The 22,322-nt window shown below is 36.4% G+C and overlaps 1 non-coding gene across 1 annotated transcript; it reads left to right on the forward strand.

Annotated features, from left to right (window-relative positions):
* The first annotated feature begins 979 nt into the window (after positions 1–979).
* On the forward strand, positions 980–1,061 carry TRNAL-AAG (transfer RNA leucine (anticodon AAG)). Its single transcript has one exon. It is a non-coding gene; the product is annotated as a tRNA-Leu (tRNA).
* Positions 1,062–22,322: the final 21,261 nt, after the last annotated feature.

Consider the following 22,322-nt stretch of genomic DNA (forward strand, 5'->3'; position numbering starts at 1 on the left):
TTATCATTCGAACTTGGGGCAGGCAAGTGAGATATAATCAAACTTTTTGTTAGTAGAGGAGCGGCAATTTCTATTGGTTGGATTGAATGAAACTTAAGTGTCCCTTGCAGTACCGAAGCTATGTAAGACGTTGACTTAGGTCTACATCTTAACGTGGGATCGAAACCAATAAGCTCTCACCTGAAATAGAACTAGGAAATCATCAATATTTCTGGCGTTTATAGTTGACCACATAAGAACAACAATGGAACATATGTATGCATGTAGAGAGAACGGTGGCTCAGTAGTAGAGCGCTTACCTCTTGTGCGAAAAGTCTCTAGTTCGATCCCAGTTCATGTTTGCCATTGGCAATAGCCATGGGCGCCGATCCTGAGTGGGCCGAGGGAGCAGGGCTCCCAAATTTGCTTTGGCTCCATACATGTATTATACCTTAAATTCTTAGCAGTAAGAATTTCTTTTAGACAAGGAAATACAAAGACTCCTGAATTTCCCGCTAGTGATACATGAATCGGCGTCACTGACAATAGCGAGGAAAAGGAGAATGTTAAATTTTGGGGATTACGCTCAAGTTCTCGGTAAAGATGGCAACCGATCCCCTTCTGGATAAAGTCTATGACTTTTTTTTAAGACCAAACATAGATATTTGTGTATGGATATTCTTTATTCGATCAAATATAGATATTAATATACGTTCAAGTGTTTATTCTATCTCCATATATGTGCACGTAAATTCGACATCCATTGGATGTCCCCTGGACATTCTGATCTTTTAGCTTGTGATAAACACCATAGCAGTTATTATAATTTATTGTTGCATATTCTGAGTTGCTATCCATAAATTTTGCGAAGACTGTTTCGGAATGGGACTCCAGGAAGAAATGCTTTACGCAACCTGCTTATATCTTACATTTTCCGGAGCTTTCTCTAACAGGAATGTGTTATCATATAATACATAAGGATAGACGTTTAAAAACCAGAGGTAGCGTGGCCGAGCGGTCTAAGGCGCTGGTTTAAGGCACCAGTCTCTTCGGAGGCGTAGGTTCGAATCCCACCGCTGCTAATTTTTAAACTAGTTATCATGGTTTGTTAATTTTTTTTTCTGTTCCAGTGAAACAATGGAATACACAGAAATTTCATCAAATGCTGGTTCATCACTCATGTCATTTCAAAACACGCGTGAGGTTTGTCTTAGTATATTTGGTCTAGGAATTAATTCGTGCGGTTTTACAAAAGATGGCGTAACTAGCTTATTGTCCCATAGTTTCGTTGATCCAAACATGCGTTGAAAACTACTGTCATTGAGCATCTTGTTTAGTATATGTCAGTTGCTTGAAGCGGAAACAACAACATTTTTTCTTCAACTGAAAATGGCGCATTTTGTGCCTGATAAAGTGTTTTTGCGGGGAGTTATTCTTCATTGCTTTAACATGAAGAAAAGTGCTACCGCAAGTCATCATATTTTAGTGGAAGTGTTTGGTGATTATGCTCTAGCTGAGCGAACGTGTCAGAAGTGGTTTGCACGGTTTAAAGGCGGTGATTCAGCTTGGAAGACCAAAAGCAATTTGGACAGCCAAAAGAATTTGAAGATGAAGAATTGAGAGCATTGCTTGATCAGGATTCGTGTCAAACGCAGGACGAACTTGCAGAAGCATTTGGAGTTGAGCAAACAACAGTTTCCAAACGTCTCAAAGCCATAGGAATGATTCAAAAGATGTCTTATTGGGTTTCACATGAATTGAAAAGAAAGACGTTGAAAGAAGAAAAACCGTTTGCGAATTGCTGCTTCAAAGACAGAAAAGGAAGAGATTTTTGCATCGAATTGTAACTGGTGATGAGAAGTGGATTCATTACGAGAATCCTAAACGAAAAAAGGCCTGGGTGAAGCAAGGTGAACCAGGTCCTTCACAACCGAAACGAGATATTCATTGTGCAAAGGTTATGCTGTATATATGGTGGGATTTGAAACGTGTGGTGTACTATGAACTTCTGAAACTTGGTGAAACTATTAATGGACACCGCTATCGACAACAATTAATGCGTTTGAAGCAAGCTCTGGCCTGAAAACGACCAGAATGGAATAACAGGCATAATAAACTTATTTATCAAGATGATAACGCTCGACCACATGTCGCAAAACCGGTCAAAACCTATTTGGAAAATGTCGGATGGAAAGTGTTACTCCACCCGCGATATTCACCAGACACTGCTCCGTCTGACTACTACTTGATCGATTGCATGAATAACGATTTGATTGGACAGCGGTTCACTTCTTCAGAAAATATCGAAAAATGGATGTTTGATTAGATTGCGTCAAAAGATGAGGAATTCTTTCGACACGAAATCCGTAAATTGCCTGAAAGATGGGAGAAAGTAGTGGCTAGCGATGGACAATATTTTTGTTAACGTATTCATTTACTTTGTTTTTGAAATAAAGCTTCAATTTTTATTAAAAACCGCACGAATTAATTCCTAGACCAAATAGTAAATGACTATCTTTTTTATGTCTTGTTGAAATGGTTAAGAAACGAAAACATCCCTTTTCGTGCATCAAGGAGAGAATTTATTATTATTATTATTATTATTATTGAAATTATCTATGTCATTGTGTACCGAATCTCTGGTTTTCATTATGGGCTACTACAATCAGATATATATTTTATGCTTCGACTCTATGAAAACTTCGACGCTATCTCTTACTTCTGAAAGAACTGAAATTTCTCTTCTCTTCTATTTGTAACGAAAGGCAGTGGGTACCACAGCAGGTGCAGTGGGTGCACCTGCACAAGTGCATTTTTTAAGAAATCGCTGCTGGGTATCCAGGCACAAAAGGGCCCTTGACAACAGTAAAATTCAATTTTTTTTTTCAAATGCATATTTGTATAATGTACACTTTTGACATAATAACGTACAAAATTACGTATTTGTCAGACTTCTGCTAACCGTTTCATTTCCTGTTCAACTCATTGCTATCAAAACAGGAGCGGACATTTTCTTTTTTACATTTTAGCGCAGATCCATTTTCAAGTCGGTACTTACAGATAAAACCGTATTGTGTTATCATAATTGAATATTTTCCTTTATTTATTTATTTTTATGTCCATATTTTTAAGTTGGAGATGGACAGGACATAGACAATAAAACGCATCTGGTACAGATGGAGAGAATACAAAACACACAATACAAAACACAAACTACTCAATAAGGTAATAACAATACATGAACTTGCTAAACATTTCCCTAACGAAATCATTTTATGTGTATACCTATGCATTCAATACTAAATATTACTACTAGTACTTTATTTTTTAAGAAACAATGGAATCAAAATTTATCTTTATGGTTTAATACTTATGAATGGTTTAAATCATAGGATGTAAGCTTTTTCGTAAGTGGTTCCACTTCTGCTATAATTATTTAATCTTTAATTCTCAATCTGTTTCACATTGTTTGGTTTCTCCCTTGTTCTAAAGTGTACTGTATTCCACTTGTAACTAGTTAATTTCTAGTATTATTTGCATACTTGAAATTTTAAACTGTTTCATATTATTTGGTTTCTTGCCTGTATTATGTATTAAAGCATTTTAGGCTATTTGTTAATGGTTATATGTTTGCTATTACTTTTACACTTTGAAGCTGAAGCTGTTTAACACTGTTTGGTTTCTCACGTGTTTTAAAGCGTATTACCCCAGTTTTTATTAGTTATACTAATGCTATTATTTTCACACTCTACATCTGAATGTGTTCTGTGTTGTTTGGTTTCTTATGTGTTTAGAATACAATTGAGAAAGTTTCTCATCTAGTTACCATAGGTTTGACGGAGTTTTCCGTATCACTAGCAGTCTTAACACGTGTATTACATTCACGGCAATTGATACATGATCTACTCGAATCACCGAATAAAGGACATTGTTTGATAACACATCGCAACATAGGCCTATATGATATAAATATGTTGATTTTGAATATAACAGATAATTCAATTCTGAAATAGGCTACTTCCTCCCAAACTCACTCCTTTTATAAATGCCACTATCAGGCCTACTCTCCCGGCCGTCCTTTTGTTTTAAGAACACCGCTACAGCCGGTCTTCGGTCATAGTTTGCAGTACCCCTTCCATTTAGTGATATTCGTTCCATTTTGTCGTGTTTTCACTCATCGATAACAATGAATACTTTGAAGCTGATTATTGTGTCGGCAACAAGAAATTTCTGCAGCATTCCTGAGGAGACTGGTAATAGTCTCCTCCGTCTCACAGAATATTGCATTCCTGCATCAGCACTATCCACTAGTAATGGTACTTCTTGAGTTCCTGTCCAGCCGTGGCATACATTTGAGACAAAAGTCTGTACTCCTTCTTTTCCAAATATCGCTTCTACTAATGGACGAGCAGTATTTATCATCGACTGTGCTGAAGATGCGAACAAAGTAATCTGAATGGAGATGAGAATGCCGTAACCTTTTATGTTCAGTCGAATACCAAGGAAGTTTAAGCAAGACTGCAGTATTTCTCTTCGAACAGCTTCCTAGTTTCTGTTCTGACAAGTCACATGCGTATTATCAGTTGTACGGCACTGGCGCTTCTATTCATTATCATCCACACCCTTGCTAACTACGCAGTCCTCCTTTCCGCCAAAAAGGGATTCTCCAACATTAAAATGAGTTTCCTTAATGCTGCATCCCTTGCTGTAAGAACATCAGGCAGTAGATCAGACCGTGGAAGAATTTTCTGCATCTGCTGGAAGATACTGGTGATATGCATGAGAACTGTTAGCTTAAACTACATGGAATTTTCTGCCCACGGCGGCAATCAATGTATGAAAGTGTTCAACAAATCGTATCTCTAAGTAGGCAGGAGAGATATGGAAATTAGGCATTATTTTATGCAACATTTTTGTATTTATTTTCAATGTTCTGAAGTACGTTGCAACGCTTTTCAAACTTGACAGCCAATGTGCCATTTGAGGGACAGTCCAACACGTCCTCCATTGCAAGATCGGATCTGTGGCAATTGTCTGGAGAAAACATACAAGCAGAAAAAAACATGGCAATCTAACTAATTCTGTCGCCCTAGTTCATTCCTATTTACCTTAAACTCCTTTTCAATAGACAGGTTAGCTTAACCTCAAGTATGTTCTAACACGTGGTTCTACATTAAAGTTGACAGAGGACAATCCTGGCTTTGACTTTACATAGCTACATTAATCATTCGGCGTGAGAAATTTTCACTAAAAAGCCATCTGCGTCGACTCTGAATCAGCAGCTCCTGCTTGCTATAGGATACATCTCGCAGTTTTCGATCTAAGTTCGTCAGGTCAGAAACACAATTGGCTAATGTCGCAACCCAAAGTGTTCCCCAAAAGTGTAAAAGTTCTATTCATAATATTTTATCAGAAATAATGAGTCTTAATTCTAACGAACCAAAACAGTGTAATAAGCAAAAAATAAGTAAATATTCCATCTCATAAACATTAAATACTCAAATAGCAAGTTGTTTTCTTTGTTATTTTCTCTCAGAGAGTATCCAAAAGGTAAGCCAAAAGTCATTTGGACCGTTACATCTGAGAGTTCGGCTTCAAATTTTCTACCTCCTTAGGCGGACTATTATGTGTCTCTCTTTATTAGAGTGCTAGCATTACGAGATAGACAAATGAGTACGCGAAACGTAGGAAAGAGGAATAGCTGAAATTTCAAGAATGAAGCTATCCACAGAATACAAGCTAATACATATAGTCACAAAGCCAAAGTATATTGAAGTAATTTTAAATTTACAGTAATTCAAGTAATTTATTATTCAAATACTCTTCTAGTAATTTAAAGATTTATGAAGTGCACTGGATATCCCAAACTGCTGGGCCTGGGTATCCAAGTGCAGGGCCTAGGTACCCATTTGGATAAAAACGGTAGCTTTAAAATGCCCTGACCTGCACAAACATTAACTTTGATTTTCACATTTCCTACAATAATCCTTTCAATTTTGTACATTTCTTGTTTCCTATGTTTGGATGTATTTGAGTGACTTCTGAAGTCTAGAAAGCTAACATGTTCAGAAGGTTATGTTAAAGCTAACATATCGTAAAATTTACGACTGGTTACAAAAATTTAACTGCAGACATACCTTTTTACAAAATGGATTTTTAACTACTACAGTCAGTAAAAATACATAGTAGTGAACATTTTCGTAGGAAATATGGTTAATCAAATCTCTTCCATGCAGTAGACACAGCATTTCCCACCATGTTCATCGCAGATTGACTTGATGCAGCGGAAGCAATACAGTGAGATAATCCTCCTCTTTGCTGAAGTTCAAATCCCACAAATTTTGCGAGGCTGGACAACATTCTTCTCTGGCACCGGTATTTTCAGGATATCAGCAATGGACTGCCGGAGTTTTCGTGGCAAAATTTGGTGTTGAGTCTGTTGTTGGAGCCATGGTTCATTAAGACTGCTGTGGATTTTCATAGCTACTCTTCTGCTGGAAAGAGGTTTCTGACCCATTTTGATCACGCTGTGGATCAGCATCATAGTCGTTGAGTTGAGCTGATTTTGAGTTTGAGTTTAACGTCCTTTCAGCAGCGAGCACTGGCGCAAATCCCAGGGGGGACGAGGGGGACATGTCCCCCCCCCCAATGTTGGACCTGTGGGGGACAGTCCCCCCCCAATAATCTGACTTAAAAAGTGCTTTTTGGGATAAGCTTGATGATTTGTGTCCGACTGCCACAAATCCAGGAATGTAAGATGAAATTGATTTCTCTTGGCTTTTCCATTTTTAAAAAAGAATCGTAATCTGTAGTATTTCAAACTGAACTTCATGCTGTAGTGCGTTTAGTAGTCTCATCTATATGTATTAATTACACTTCCACTACTTGGGCACAAATTGCGATAAATGCTAGAGAAGGATATATCGCTCTCCTCATGCTGGAAAGTTGTCTCAGCTGTAGATACGGACACAAATTCCGGGGAAATGGGGAGACATGTCCCCCTCAACATTGGAACTGGAGGCTCTCCCAATAATCCGATTTGAAAAGTGCTTTTTGCAGAAAAATGTGGTGATTTGTGTCCGACTGCCACAAAGGAAAGTGAGATGAAATTTGTTTCTATTGGCTTTTTCATTTTTAATGAAAACGAAGGCGTGCGACGTAACCTGATATGAAATCTTATCTCCTTTTCTCCCCTAGGCCTTAGCACAGAAGAATATACAGACTATCCAAGTAGAACCCATCTTTTCAGTAAATGGGAAATTAATCTATTTGTAGTATCAGCCTAGGCATTTACTCATATATGTCTAACTCTATAGCCTATGGAACCCGGAGGTTCAATGCCGCGTTCACGAAAGCTCTTCACTGACTTCTATCCTTAGCCAACTGGATCCAGTTTCTACTTTGTATTCCTATTTTTGCGAGATCCATCTTAATATTATCTTCCCATCTGCGCCTAGGTCTTCCTAATGGTCGTTTTCCGATTTGTCTTACCGCTAACACTTTGAAAGCGTTCCTACTTTCTTCCATCCTGGCTATATGTCCTGCCCACCTAAGCCTCCTAGGCTTGATGACCCTAACAATGTTTGGTAAACCGTATAAATTATGTAGTTTCTCGTTATGAGGTTCCGCCATTCTCCATTTCCGTTCCTCTTGGGTCCGAATACTCGTCTCAGGATCTTGTTCTCAAATACTTTCAGTCTATGTTCTTCCTTTCGAGTAAGCGACCATGTTTCGTAACCATACAGAACAACAGGTATGATTATCGTTTTATATATTTTAGGCTTCAAATTCCTCGACAGAATTTGCGACAACATGAAATTTGAACCGAATAGTAACACGAATTCCCTGCTTTTAGTCGACATTTAATTTCTTCGTGAATATGATTTTCGTCTGTTAATATTGATCCTAGATATTTGAAAGTATCCACTTTATCAAAAGAGTTATTTAATATTTTAACGCATCCATAATTTACCGTATTACGGTCCCGACGCACTTTCACTTATTTAGTTTTCCTTGCATTTGCTTCTAAACCCATGCCCCTGCAAGCGTTTAATAAGATCTGTGCATTTCTTTCTATTGTTCTCCTGTCATCCCCTATTAAATTTACATCATCAGCGTACGCATAACCTGGTGAATCCCGTTCAGTTCTAGGCCCTGGTTGCTATCTTTGATTTTCCTTATAGCGTATTCCAGCACAAAATTAAATAATAATGGCGACAACGCGTCTCCTTGTTTCAGGCCATTCTCGACGTGAAAGCTCGTGGCCAAAAATTTTCCTACGCGGACTTTCCTTTGGGATTCATTTAAACGTGCCTTAATTGATCTAATTAGCCTTTTCGGTATTCCAAATTCTGTAAGAAGTTGTACAATGTTTCTCCCCTAACCGAGTCGTAAGCCTTTCTAAAATCAATAAATAGTTGATGTACCGGACTACTGTATTCCCACTTCTTTTCGAGTATTTGACGAATGGTAAATATTTGGTCGATAGTTGATCGATTTCGTCTAAATCCACACTGATAATCTCCAATCATTTCATTTGCGTATGGGGTCAATCTTGCTAATAGAATATTTGAAAGGATTTTATAGGATGTTGACAGAAGATGTCTCGATAATTATTACAGTCAGTTTTGTCGCTTTTCTTGTGGATTGGAACAATGTTTGATTCTTTCCACTCTTGCGGCAATTCTTCCTTGTTGTAGATAAGGGGAATGAGTTTGTGTATCTTGTTCCACAATTTTTCGCCTCCAGCTAAAATTAACTCAGTCGGAATTTCGTTTACACCCGGATATTTGTGTTTCCTTAATTTCTTTACAGCGATTTCTACTTCTATTCGGTTGGGTTCGGGAATATACGTTTCTGCGGTGTGTATCTCCCTTTCTCCACGCACATTAGTTTTTGCTGCGTGTTAAGCAAATCGTTAAAGAAATCTTTCCATCTTTTTAAAATGCTACATGTATAAGTGAGAACTGTTCCATCAGCTTTCTTTAATATAAGCACGAGGTTGATAGCCTTTCTTAAATTCGTTGATCCCTTTATACATGTCCCGAATGTTTTTATTTTTACTATTATCTTCAAGTTCCTAAATTTTAGCTTTCAAAAAATCGCGTTTCTTTGTTCCAAAAGTTTGGGAAGTTTCCCCCCTGATGTCTACGAAATTTTGTGTGGTTATTTCATTCGGATTTTGTAGCCAACGTAATTTTGCTTGTTTTCTCTTTTCTGCTCGTTCGAACCATGGTTTGTTCCTACGTATTTCCGCGTGTCCCAATTTTTGTTTTGAGAGAGGATGCTTCGTAAGCAAAGAAAAGAATTCAATTGCTGGAATATTTTTCTCCATAATCTTAAGGTTACATCTGTTAACTAAAGAGTATATGACATGCGTTAGATTTCTGTAACGATTCCTTTAATGTTATTGAGATCAAGGAGGCCGATCCTTGGAGGTCGGAGTCCCCCAAAAGGACACGTGGACCCCCTGTATTTTTATGAATATGTATTTGTATATGTATTTTCTCTTGTTATATGCATTGTTGTATGCATTTTTATGAATGCCCCCCCCCCCAAAGTTACAGAGAAATCGGCGTCCTTGAGTGAGATTATCATCATTTTGCTCAAAGAGTATTGTTGCGTCATACATAATTGATATTCTTTCTTCATAGTTTTGGGGAAGTCATTATTTATATTATTATATTATAAAACAATTTTAACGTGGATCTTTGTGGATGCCTAATTAGAAACATACCAATTATAAATATGCATGTATTCAGATTTCAGAATGTGTTCACGACAGTGGTTTGTAATACTGATATGTACTACTACTTCATCTACACCGTCTAATATATAATATACTCTACAACAGTTGAGTAGATTCATCTACTGTAAATTGAGTTTCATCTCCCTTCTCTAGAATAAGCCTCAAATCTGCCCACCTCCCAATGTTGCAGACAACCAATGGCGTATTTAGGATTTTGTTTCGAGGGGCTATGCCCAAAACAAGGAAGGAAGTGGGCAATTGCCCACCTGATTTTGAGAATTAAATATATTTTAATTTATGCATAAATTGAAGTTATAATAGCAAGAATTGCAGACCGATAAATCCTATATGATATGATACAAAAATTTAGGAGTGAATCTAACCCTTTATTCTATTTAAACAAGAAAAAGGAAGCATCCTCTTGGCCTTCATAATTTCCCGGTCTAATTATTCCCCCGTTTTGATTTTTTTTTTTTTTTAATTCAAACATTTCCTTCTTTTAAAAATAACTAAACGATATAATTTTTCCTTTCTTTATAATAACTCAAGTCCTGTCATGTTGATATCCGCGCAAGTTGGTGTGGAATACCAGTTTCGCTTATCAACTCCTCTTAGTTTTGTTGTTACTGATGACGGCCGACTTGAATCACAACTGACCATGGTCGATAAAGTATGATAGACGAAATGAAAGAAAGTAACGTCAAGAAAAAGAAACAGAAAAGTAGAAAGAACGAAGGAAAGAACAAAAGGACGCAGTTCTTACATGGAATGAAATTTGGCAAACACAGTATTATTTCTAAACAAATAGCATAAGAAAATGGAAAGTCAAGGACATTCTTAGAAGGATTATTGTTGTACGTGGAATGCGAAAAACTAACAAATTTATTTCGGGGGGAGCTTGAGCCCGATAGCCTCCTAAATACGCCACTGAAGACAATTGTCCCCTGATTCTAAACAGCATTGTTCTTCAACTTAATAAATATTTTGAGAGGCGGTATGTTTCATTATGATTTTGACTCAACATACCGGCTATTTAAATATTGTGTTGATCACTGAAAAACCAGACGGTATGTCCTCATTACTGAAAAACTAGAGGCGGTATGGCATACCACCGCATACCGTTTCACTTCGACCTCTGTATATATATATATATATATATATATATATATATATATATATATATATATATATATATATATATACAAGGGCGGATCTAAGGGGGGGGCTAAGGGGCTATAGCCCCCCCTTGACGCTCAGGTTTACACTGGATAAAATGGGCTTCAATTCAGCTTTACACTGGATAAAACGGCAAATTATGGTTTAGCCCCTCCCTTGATCATATCCTGGATCCGCCACTGTATATATATATATATAATATGGGTACGGTCTTACCCGTCCCCCCCAATGTTGAAGACAGATTTGCGCCGATGGCAGCGAGGCTATATGAGACGGGACTTACTGATTAACGTGGAATCCGAACCACATGAGCTTCCGCCGGGAATCGAACCTGGGTCTCCCACGCTAAAGGCAAGTACGCTAACCGCTTAGCCACGGATGAGCTCAGCATCATAGTCGTCGCTGTTTAAAACAATATCATGTTTCACACAGTCTTGTTAATCATCAGAACTAATTTCTTGGTCCGAAGTATCACTCATTTAGGTATTTTAAAATCAAGTCATTGTCATGAATACTCTTCCCATTGACTGTTTTAAAAAACTATAAAAACTTAACTTCAATAAAAACTATAAAATAAGACAAACACTTTCACTAAAATGTAACTATGAGTCAACGGTAAGAGTAAAAGTTAATAGTAATAAATATACAAAAATCCAAACGTTATTCCCAATACATCGTAAATCTTACGAGTGACTATCGATTTCAAATACAAAAACAGCCGGAAACTATGAAAAATATATATACTGAGAATACAATAAAGGTGTAGTGAGAAACGGAACTTAGCGGGCGAGTGGATTGTCTTCGATCAAGGGAAGTGAACATCAAAATGGTACAACCTGCTCATAAAATTTACCACATGTTAGCTTTCTCGGATTAAGTCCCTCATAAGCAGGGCCCGGATCTTGTTGACAAGTCAACTTTTTTCTGTTACGTATAGGACAAGGCAAGTTCAAATAAAAACGTTATCCATCAACTCTAGGTTCTAAAAATATGGTTTTTTAGGGTCAACTTTTGGTCACTTTTTGCTGTTTTGAAATTTCAGGTCATTTTTTAATATTTTAAGCTAACTTTTAGGTCACTTATGGTCTTTTTATTCTTTTTTTCTACGTAAGGAAATCTTTAAATGAACACGGTTTACGGATGTGGAAAAGACGAAGTTGAATAATTTCTTTTCTTACCTCCTGACTGTTGGAGTGGAAAAACTGCATTCTTAACAAGCTAATGAAAACTAAACTGTAGCTGGTTAACGAAAGGTGGGGGTTGGTAGGTGCCCAAACAGATAGTTTTGGGCTATTGACCACAAAGAATGTGATCACGTGAATAACTAAAAATGCATTAGAAGGTTTTTATCTATTATTTTTCATGTAGTCTAAATTTGCTAAGTTTTATTGTTTACGAGTGCTTCCTAGTTTCAACTCGGGGGTGAATTGACGCTTTCAATACTTACAATGCCGTACAATAGACTGATCAATAGAAATAAATGATCAATGGTCTGCAACTAAGTGAAACAATACTTTTTGAATATGAGTGAGAAATGTTAATTAAAAATCCAATGGATATTTAAAAAATGTCAATGTTTAATGAAATAAAAGTTTGAGAAAACGTAAGTTTTAAGGTCAATTTTTGTGGTTTTTAGGGTCATTTTACAGGAATTTTAGTGTCATTTTATAGGTCACTTTTTAAAATTTTTTAGGTCAACCAGATCCGGGCCCTGCTCATAAGTTACTTGCTATCATACCGTGTTTTTTTTTTTTTTTTTAGTTAAAACTTAGGGATTATTTTTGAGATCTTAAGGCTCAATGGTGCAGAGCGTTCTGGCAAAAATGTTAGGATGTGCTGTCCTATCCTAGCCTGCACCCACATTATCAAAATCCTGGCGCCACCTATGACGAAAGTATTTCGGAATAACACTCGTCTGCCTTGTTTCTTATCGAAAGCAAAATTCGTGTAAAGAAGTGTTATGGGGCTGCAAACTCCAGGGCCCAGACATGCAAATTTTAAAACTTGATAACTTACCTATAGTCATCGATGTTGAATCCGTGCAAGTGATTGTTCTCCGAAACAAATGTCATCGTACACCATCATACCTTACATCTACAGTAAGTTTTCAAAAGTTCAGTGAAATGGTCACGAAATATTTGTATCAGACTAAGTGTTAAAGTTAATAATTACCGCTGTGTAAAACTGAATTTTCTGAAATTTCGGCTTGAATCCATGAGTAACTCATATTACTCTTCACTATAGGGCTAAGTGAAACAGAAGAAGCTCTTAGAGCCATTTGAAAGTGAAATTTGCTCATTTTTGGCATTAAGACTCTATAGAAAGACCGCGAGTCATTAGATTTATTTTCTGAGCATAAGAATGTTTGATTATTTCATGTCTATATTCTAAAGAGCATTTTCCGTATACTTCTGGATTCCGTAAAGTTGATGGTAAGCACAGACTGGAAAAGTTTGGAAATCATGATCGATATTAATATATTAGATTATTGCGAAATCAATGCAAGATTTTGATTCAATCACAAGCTCAAACTGTCTTAACTTACCTACAGCTGAAGTCCAGCCATATAACTAATTAACTAACTAACTCTATGGCCTATGGAACCCGGAGGTTCAATGCCGCGTTCACAAAAGCTCTCCACTGACTTCTATCCCTAGCTAATTGCATCCAGTTTCTACTTTGTATTCCAATCTCTGCGAGATCCATCTTAATATTGTCCTCTCATCTGCGCCTAGGTCTTCCTAATGGTCGTTTTCCAGTCAAGACTTTGAAAGCGTTTCTACTTTCTTCCATTCTAGCTACATAACCCGCCCACCTAAGCCTCGTAGACTTGACGACACTAACAATGTTGGGTAAACCATATAACTTATGTAGTTCTTCGTTATGAAGTTTCCTCCATTCCCCATTCCTGTTCCTCTTGGGTCCGAATATTCGTCTCAGGATCTTGTTCCCAAATACTTTCAGTCTATGTTCTACCCTCAGAGTAAGTGACCATGTTTCGCAACTATACAGAACAACAGACATGATTATCGTTTTGTATAGTTTAAGCTTCAAATCGCGTCAGAATTCACGACGGCAAGAGATTTTGAACCGAATAATAACACGAATTCCCTGCTTTTAGTCGAAATTTAATTTCTTTGTGAATATGATTTTCCTCTGATAATATTGATCCTAGATATTTGAAACTATCAAAAGTATTATTTAATATTTTAACGCATCCATAATTTGCTGTATTACGGTCCCGACGCACTTCCATGTATTTAGTGCCATATAAAAATTTTGCTATTCTGAAGCGATTAAAATTCTTCGAATGCATTCTGGGCACTCTCTTGGCTGTTCTAGAACATGTCTAAATGCTGGAAAAGGTGGAAGTCAAGAGGGAGGGATGGTGGATAGAGAGAGATTTTCGTATTACAATGTATGTAACCTTCGTATCATCATTTATTCAGATTGTTGTCCGTGCTATATTATTAGATTATCCTTGCTAACTAATAGCCGGAATAGATGTGCCAATTTTTGCTGCATTTTATCGATATTCTGAATTTTTGGAAGTGATGGTTTTGTCAGGGTTGACTGCGTAGAGTAGAATTTAAAATATGGATAGTTTTGATTCTGTGAATTTGTTTGCATCCATTTGCCCATCTTTTCTCTATTTGCCCACAGTTTTTTCACATGCAATCCTACTGTCCAATAAACAACGCTGAGCATCTCTGCTATCATCTCTGCCATCACTATAACAGAATTTTCGAAACTACTTTGTATTGTTTATTCACTCAAAATCTTTAGAGTTCATTAATTTTAGGGACTTCTTTTGCGAAAATCATGTATTGGCATACTATTCTTTTAGCCTGAAAATAGATGGGCCTTTCCACGCGAAAGTGAGCCTGAACCCAGATTTTCAAAAAATGTCAAAACCAATGCATATTTACATATATACGAAGTAAATAGAACAAAATTTACTTTCTCACAAAGAAAAACTTATTTATACTTAGAATTCAGGTAAAATTTTAAGTCTAAATTGTGAATTTGTAACATGTCAGCTGGAAGGATTTTTTTAATTCTTGTTGTTGTTAACATTTTACGGCATATGGTGTATGTTTGGCTGTAGTAACTTCGAGCTCGTCTTCAAGATGCTTCTCTTTCTACAAGCTGCAGTTGAAAAAGTGTTTACAAGATAAAAATTGTTTATATTATTAAAGATATAAACGTCAACTTGAATCTCCTGCCCGCGACAGAAAACTACCAAAACTTCTTGTGCTGAATTACTAAATTTGAGAATGTTGTTCGTGCGTAGTAGAAGTATCAATTTGCACGTGCATTTTACATTTACAAAATTTTGGACTATTAATAATAATATATTTCGATTTATTTCAATTTGAAAACTTGTCCTGTCCCGTGACAGTGGGCATGCCACTGATGGGAAACTTTGTGTACATTGGTTATTCATGATAGAAAATGATTCCATGTGTACTAAAATAACGTTTTCTAAGCATGAACATTATTTACTTAAATAGAGGATTATCTATTTCTCTCAGTATGTTGTTTTGACTTAAAACAAGTGTCATATAAATATTATCATTAGCGTCACCTTTTTGTTGGTTTCAACGAAGCAGTGGATGGAATTGGAGCATGTACGAAAAGGCCAGTATGAAACTTTGCTCAAAATCAAGGAAAAGAGGGTTTATTTTTGAAAATTTTCTTTACGCTTCCTACCAACCATGGTGGCGCTTTGCGGCTGGTCCTTCGACCTCACTCATACTTACAGAGGGCGCCCCGGGCGCTGATTTCCCACGGCACGGCACTGGATACCAGCACCTATTTTATATACTGTTAGACACAGTGTTTTGTACGAATTTCCCTACGAGGTGGGTGTAAATGGGCAAGTAAAAACATTTCCTAATGAGTAGGTGGTGAAAAATAAGTGTACTACATATTATTATTTTTGTGTGATACAAGCGAACCTCAAGTAAAGTAAATAGAATTATTTGTGTACAATGCTACAACAGAACAGCAGAAATTGACTTATTTTAGATTTTATTTCATTTTTAAAAACATTCTTATTGAGATTTTGTGTGTTGATTCACACGGTGCCCTGCCCGTGACACAGTTTTTATTATTATTATTATTATTATTATTATTATTATTATTATTATTATTATTATTATTATTATTATTGATAATAATAATAATAATAATAATAATAATAATAATAATAATAATAATAATACTTGACACATTTCTCTTATGTTGTTTGTTGGAAAATTTCATCATTTATACATTTCCGTTTAAGTAAATTCATTTTGAGCTAAGAATTCACAGAGTTTTGTAACATTCACTTGGTGTGTCGAAAGTCACTTCTCCTTTTTGTCCCCGCCCGTGACAGACGTTTAGGAATTAATATTTACTACTTTAAACAGAAAAAAATACTGAAAACATATGCTTTTAAGTCTGCACTGCTCATATATCATACATTAGCAGAATTTATCTTGTACTTTTAGAAATATACAACTTTAAAGCATCAAAAATGTAGTGTAAATGTCCTGCCCGTGATGATTGAATGGCCCAGATGAAATTATAGAGACATTTTCTACGGCCTATATATCCCGGAAGTACAGAACATAATCATTCGAATGATATATAGCACAGATAATCACACAGTATGTTTTATGGCCGTAAGGATGTGTCTCAGCGAAAATATTCGAAGTCTTACATCAATTTTTCAACAATCCGACACATAACAAAATCTTATTAATTATGTACACCATCAGAAAAGCATATGGAAAACCCACAAAAATGGTCACTTTATTTTGACCTGCGTAAGTCATGCTGTATTTGCCAGAAGCCGCCACTGGTTCGAAGTGTGCATTGTCTCGCTGCAAACAATATCAATATTGTTCACGTAGATTCTCAAGCATATTCCACAACAAAGGTTCCTACAGACTCTCACAAAAGCAGACGATTTGCTCGCGTAAGGCGCGTACGATTCTTGATGGATCTATTCAAACAAATATACGTACTTTCATTCAAGATTCCCCCACAAGTAAGCATAAGGTAATGTAAAATCGAGGTAATGGAACGCATATGGGAAACCAATACCACATGGAAATTCATCCTGGAAAATTTTTCTGCAATACGACTAGAGATTCTCAAGCGGAATGAGTATTCGTCCCGTGCTGTTGGTAATACTGTACGTATATTCATGTGAAGGTCTCTTGCACAACAGGACCTTCTCAACAGCTGAAGGAAGGGTCTGATCGCCACGGTCCTGTAGGGATTCTTGGATGAAGCTCTGACTTGTTGAAACAGTTACTTTTCGACTAGATACCCTCTTTAACAGATTACCAGACTTCGAACATAGTTCACTACTAAAACTGCGAAATTTTGTATCAATAAACATGACTCTTGTTACTTGGGCCAGACTTATGAAATCTCTGTCAGAATTGTTACGCCACCTCTTTCACACTCATCTCCCTTTACGACCACAAATGATGTTCAGTATCTCAAGGAACGAATTGTGGACGCATGTTTCAGCATTACACTTGTCACTTTGAGCAAGGTTTGGAGTGATTGGGAACTCAGAATGCATCTTACAATCGACGGAATAAGGAACACATTGAACTCGTCCTGTAACAGTGCGTAGTCCTTGCCGTATGGTTGACCTCTATTCTTGGAGACACAACATGAAAACAATCATAGGATCATAATGGTTAGCGCTAGAGCAAAAGTAACAGCAACATTACGGAAATGTGCTATTAAATGACATATCATATGCAGTGTTCGAAGTGGAACAAAAAGCAGATGTGGTATGTTTTATTACAGTTTTGACTGGACATACCAGCTATCTAAATTTTGAAATACAGTGAGGGTATGTTGCCTAAAAGATTACATTTCTATTTACCTAGGTGCAATACATAATGACTCAAAACCACAGGAAAACTTTTCGTAGTTACAGATAGCATGGAAGGCTTTACCCCCGCCCCCAACTTTCTGTGAATAAATAAAACTCTCCTTATGTTGTATTGTAGAAAATTATACACAAAAATGCTCTAAAACCATTTTTTTTATATGCACAATTATTAAACAATTTCCCGCGGGAAAACTTATGGACTTCCCAGCCGATTAAGGTGTATTCAGACTCCCGGAAGGTTGTTATCCAATTATTAGAAAGACGCAAAAATACGTTTCAATGAAAGTATACAAGCTCCATCAATTTAATCTTCTTGACTCACCACACAATAACCGAACCCTTAAGCAAAACATAGGTCTATTTTAGATTGCATAAACTATATCAGGGTGTCTACTGGAATACCAGAAAGGAAATTCATGACTTTTTCATGACTTTTCATGACCTTTTTGTTCAAATTTTCATGACCATAGCGATAAAAATTTACCATTAGTAATAATAAACCCCTACCATCAGTGGTGCATCGGAACTATGCGGGTTGCTAGTCTTAAATATCACTTATTGTGAATCTTAAAGAAAGAATCTAAAATTCTGCCGCCTTGCGTTCGAGCACAGAATAGCACTTACCTAAATACGGGCCTGCTCTTACCAGTAAATCACTCTATACTGTATTTGAAGTTTTAATTCTGAGTATAATTATCCATCTAGCAGAAATTTGTCTGAAATTAAGCACTCAGAGAACTGCTCAAAGACAAAACAAATTATAAAAGAAATTCGTTTAAAAAAAAATAGATCATCAAATTTAAAATCTGCAAACTCAAACGAATAATATTATTTGCATAAGTCTAAAGGCCCAAAAATACACAATTTACATTTCTTGGAAGTAAAGAAATAGCAGATCAGAAAGTTGGACAGTAAAAATTTGTTACTATATTACAGAGATAAAAGATGAAATGGGGAGCAGCTAGGAAGACAGTAAAATACCAGTTAGCCAGCACTAATTGGTGGGGGAAATTCTCACAATTACTGGCCTGATACAACTGTTTCAGTACATGCAGGATGAGCTATAAAAGTATGAAGTATAAAAATATACTCTGAGATTTCACATTTTCATGACCAGTTGGGTAAATAAAGGACTTTTTCATGGCTTTCATGACCACTAAGCAAAATATATGACTTTTTCATGACTTTCATGACTTTCATGACCAGTAGACACCCTGTATATATATTGGACTCACGAGGTACATTCGCGAAGTGTCCCCTCGGGATTGATTCAAATGCAAAGTTCTCCGCATCCCAATGTGTATTGTACTAATTTTAGCAGTACATGCGGGTAATATGCTATTTATGGGCCTTCATATTCGGAATTTAATCATACACTACTATAACGCTCGGACACAAAATTGCTTTTAGTTTTCTTTAGATGCTTTTAGTTTCTTTTGAATGTGGGCATATGCAAAACAAATTGGATCAAGTACTGCTTCTCTGACACATGTTACCCACCCAAGTCGCTATCTTGGATCCGCCATATTGGATTCAACTTTCGGTTTTTCAAATGGGAATAGGTATATGTAATACATCAAATTTATGTACAATTTTCTTGAAAATTCATTGGTGTAGTCAGTTTTACCGTAGCTTGTACCATGTAAAAGGTTTTGCATATTAAATCCCTACAGGCACTTTGCGAATAGACATTGCAGAGTAATATCAGTTACACATGTTTTTGATGTTGATAAATTAAAACAATTGCTAACTGAAAAAATACTGTAGGTATAAACAAACTCTTTATAACATTGGTGTCATAATCTTATTACATTTCTTTGAGTGATTGTTGTTACTTCCATGTTATACTATAACAAGGAAGTATTGCATTAGGTTCAAAATGCCTAATGTAAATCCAGATACGATCAGATTTAAGCGAAGACCTACGATTTCCGTATTGACGTCTGTTAAGCTAATTTTGAGTTTTACGTCCCGTTCAGCAGCGAGGCTATATGAGACGTGGAACTACTGATTAACGTGGAATCCGAACCACATGAGCTCCCGCCAGGAATCGAATCCGGGTCTCCCATGCCAAAGACGCGTACGCTAACCGCTTAGCCACGAAGGAGCTCGTATTGACGTCTGTGTCTGTATACATGTACGTTCAGAGAATATTTCGTTAACGATAAATTACGTAAAAGATTACATATATACACGGGGCCCTGCACGACTTTCTATTTGGTTCAGTACTCGTGAAGACCCTGACATTTAGCATGCAATACCTTCCAAACAGTACAAGCTACGGTAAAATTCTCTACACCAATGAATTTTCGAGAAAATTGTATATGAGTTTGATGTATCACTTGCACTTATTCCCATTTCAAAAAACGAAAGTTCAATTCAATATGACGGGTTCAGGATGGCGATCGGGTGGGTAGCATGTGTCAGAGAAGCAGTACTTGATCCAATTTGTTTTGCATATGCCCACATTCATGTCCAGTTACATCTAAAGAAACTAAAAGCAATATTGTGTCCGAGCGTTATAGTAGTGTATGATTGAATTCCGGATATAGGAAGGCCCATAAATATGCAAATTATCCGTATGGGCCGCTAAAATTAGTACAATACACATTGGGGTGCGGTAAATTTTACATTTGAATCAATTTTACAGGAATGCCGAGGGGACACTTCGCAAATGTAATTTCAAACTTATAACAATAATTTCCAATTTCAGTTTAAACAAATCGCCTCAGTTACACTGGATTTTGTTTGGATTGGGCGCATGACTCATTCCTTTGTCATGTGACCCTTATCTACAACCAACACGAGTTCTTGCATAGGAGGAAGATGTGAACTTCTTTGTAGACACCTTTAAAAAAAAAAAAGAAAAAAAGAAAAAAAAGATACAAAAAATTAGAAAAATTTTTGGTCTTGACAACATAGAAATTATTTCTACATAAGAAATAAAATATTTGACGTGCAAAGCTCTTCGTCAACTACCATGTGTAAAAATGGATTTATTAAAGGCACAATAACACCCACTTTCGAGTGGGGGCAGGGTGCGAATTACCGGGGGGATTTTCCCTCTCAATCACATTTTGTTCCCCCCCCCCCCAAAGAAGTCAGCTGAAGTATCCCCACCGGGGATGCTCGCTTTCCCCCCTCAAACTATGCTTAGTATAACTCCAAATTTCACTGATTTTTGTTATTTCTTGTAATTTAATCTTCTAGCTGTATTTCGAAATGATCGATGTAAACTGCTCAGTTTTGGTCATTTATACTTACCACCTAATTACCCACTATTTTCAACGTTGTTTAGTAGAACTATATTATTATGACTATGGTTGTTACTTGCAACTGTACTTTCGTACCCTTCAGTTCGTCATCGTTTGTGAATTTAAATGTACTAATTGCGTATAACAAAGCCACATATAATTTATAAATGTTCTTAGCGGTTGGCTAAGAAGAAGTAAACAAATAGCTTCTTCTACCATACTTGGCGAAGTTCGGGATATGTCATATTCATCCTCTATATTTGTATCGATTATCATCTTATTTTAATTTTTGTTATAACATGTTATTTCATTTTCCAGTGTACTCTTTGTTAGCACATTGTCTTCATTCCCTAGTAGGTTGTGTGTATGTAACTCAAAAGTTGCATTTAATTTGTGATAATTAGCATAGTAATCACTGCTTTTACAGTTTACGGAAATGAACTTTTGAAATTTTACTCAAAATCTGAGATATAGGTATTCTCTCGTAAGTATATGTTAACGTACACGCTGGAGGATACGCTCCTAGTGAGCAGGCATTTTAATGAAGGTGATTTTTAGGTGAATAAGCGAATAATTCAAGATTTGTTTCAGCATTTGTTAATACGACTGGTTCTCCGTATCATTGTCCGTGTCTGTATAAGCATTTCAACTGGAGCGGGTTTTTTTAAAGTTAACCCTTCATTTTTCCATCTTTTCGCTGTACAGTTTGCTGTCCACGCAATTAATGTTGTCTGAAAAACTTCAGTGTAATATTTTACTTTATTTGAATAACGTAGCCCATAGTGTATCAACTCATCTTCAACCTAACAGTAAAGTAATTTTTAAGTGTTGACTTTCCGTGCCCATCACGGAATCGATATTTGGAGAAAAAAAGTCGTGATGAGCACAGCTTTAGCGGGAAGTAGAAGCACAAGTTTGAAATTTGAATTGAGAGATTTTAAATATTTGGCCTTCGATTTGACCTTAATGTGAGAAATCGGGACCAGCAACAATCCATTTCTTATTTAATAGGCTAAATCTAGATTTTCTTTAAAAAAAAAAAAAGTCAGGTTTAACTAATAATTTTAGTGGTTTTCACAAGACTGAAGTAGGTTTCTTTTCGCAACCTGTATGTATTAATGCAAAGTGGAAGCTTTCAATATGAGTGGAAAAATTAACATATGCTTGTGATCATGGCTATCGCTCAAGCCGAATTATTAACTAAATAAACCTTAGAGAGCTACAGGGACAAGAGTGAGTACAACATTAAAACACGTTC

The sequence above is a fragment of the Thermobia domestica genome, chromosome 14 (genome assembly GCF_964235325.1).
Source record: "Thermobia domestica chromosome 14, izTheDome1.hap1.1, whole genome shotgun sequence".
NCBI lineage: Eukaryota > Metazoa > Arthropoda > Insecta > Zygentoma > Lepismatidae > Thermobia > Thermobia domestica.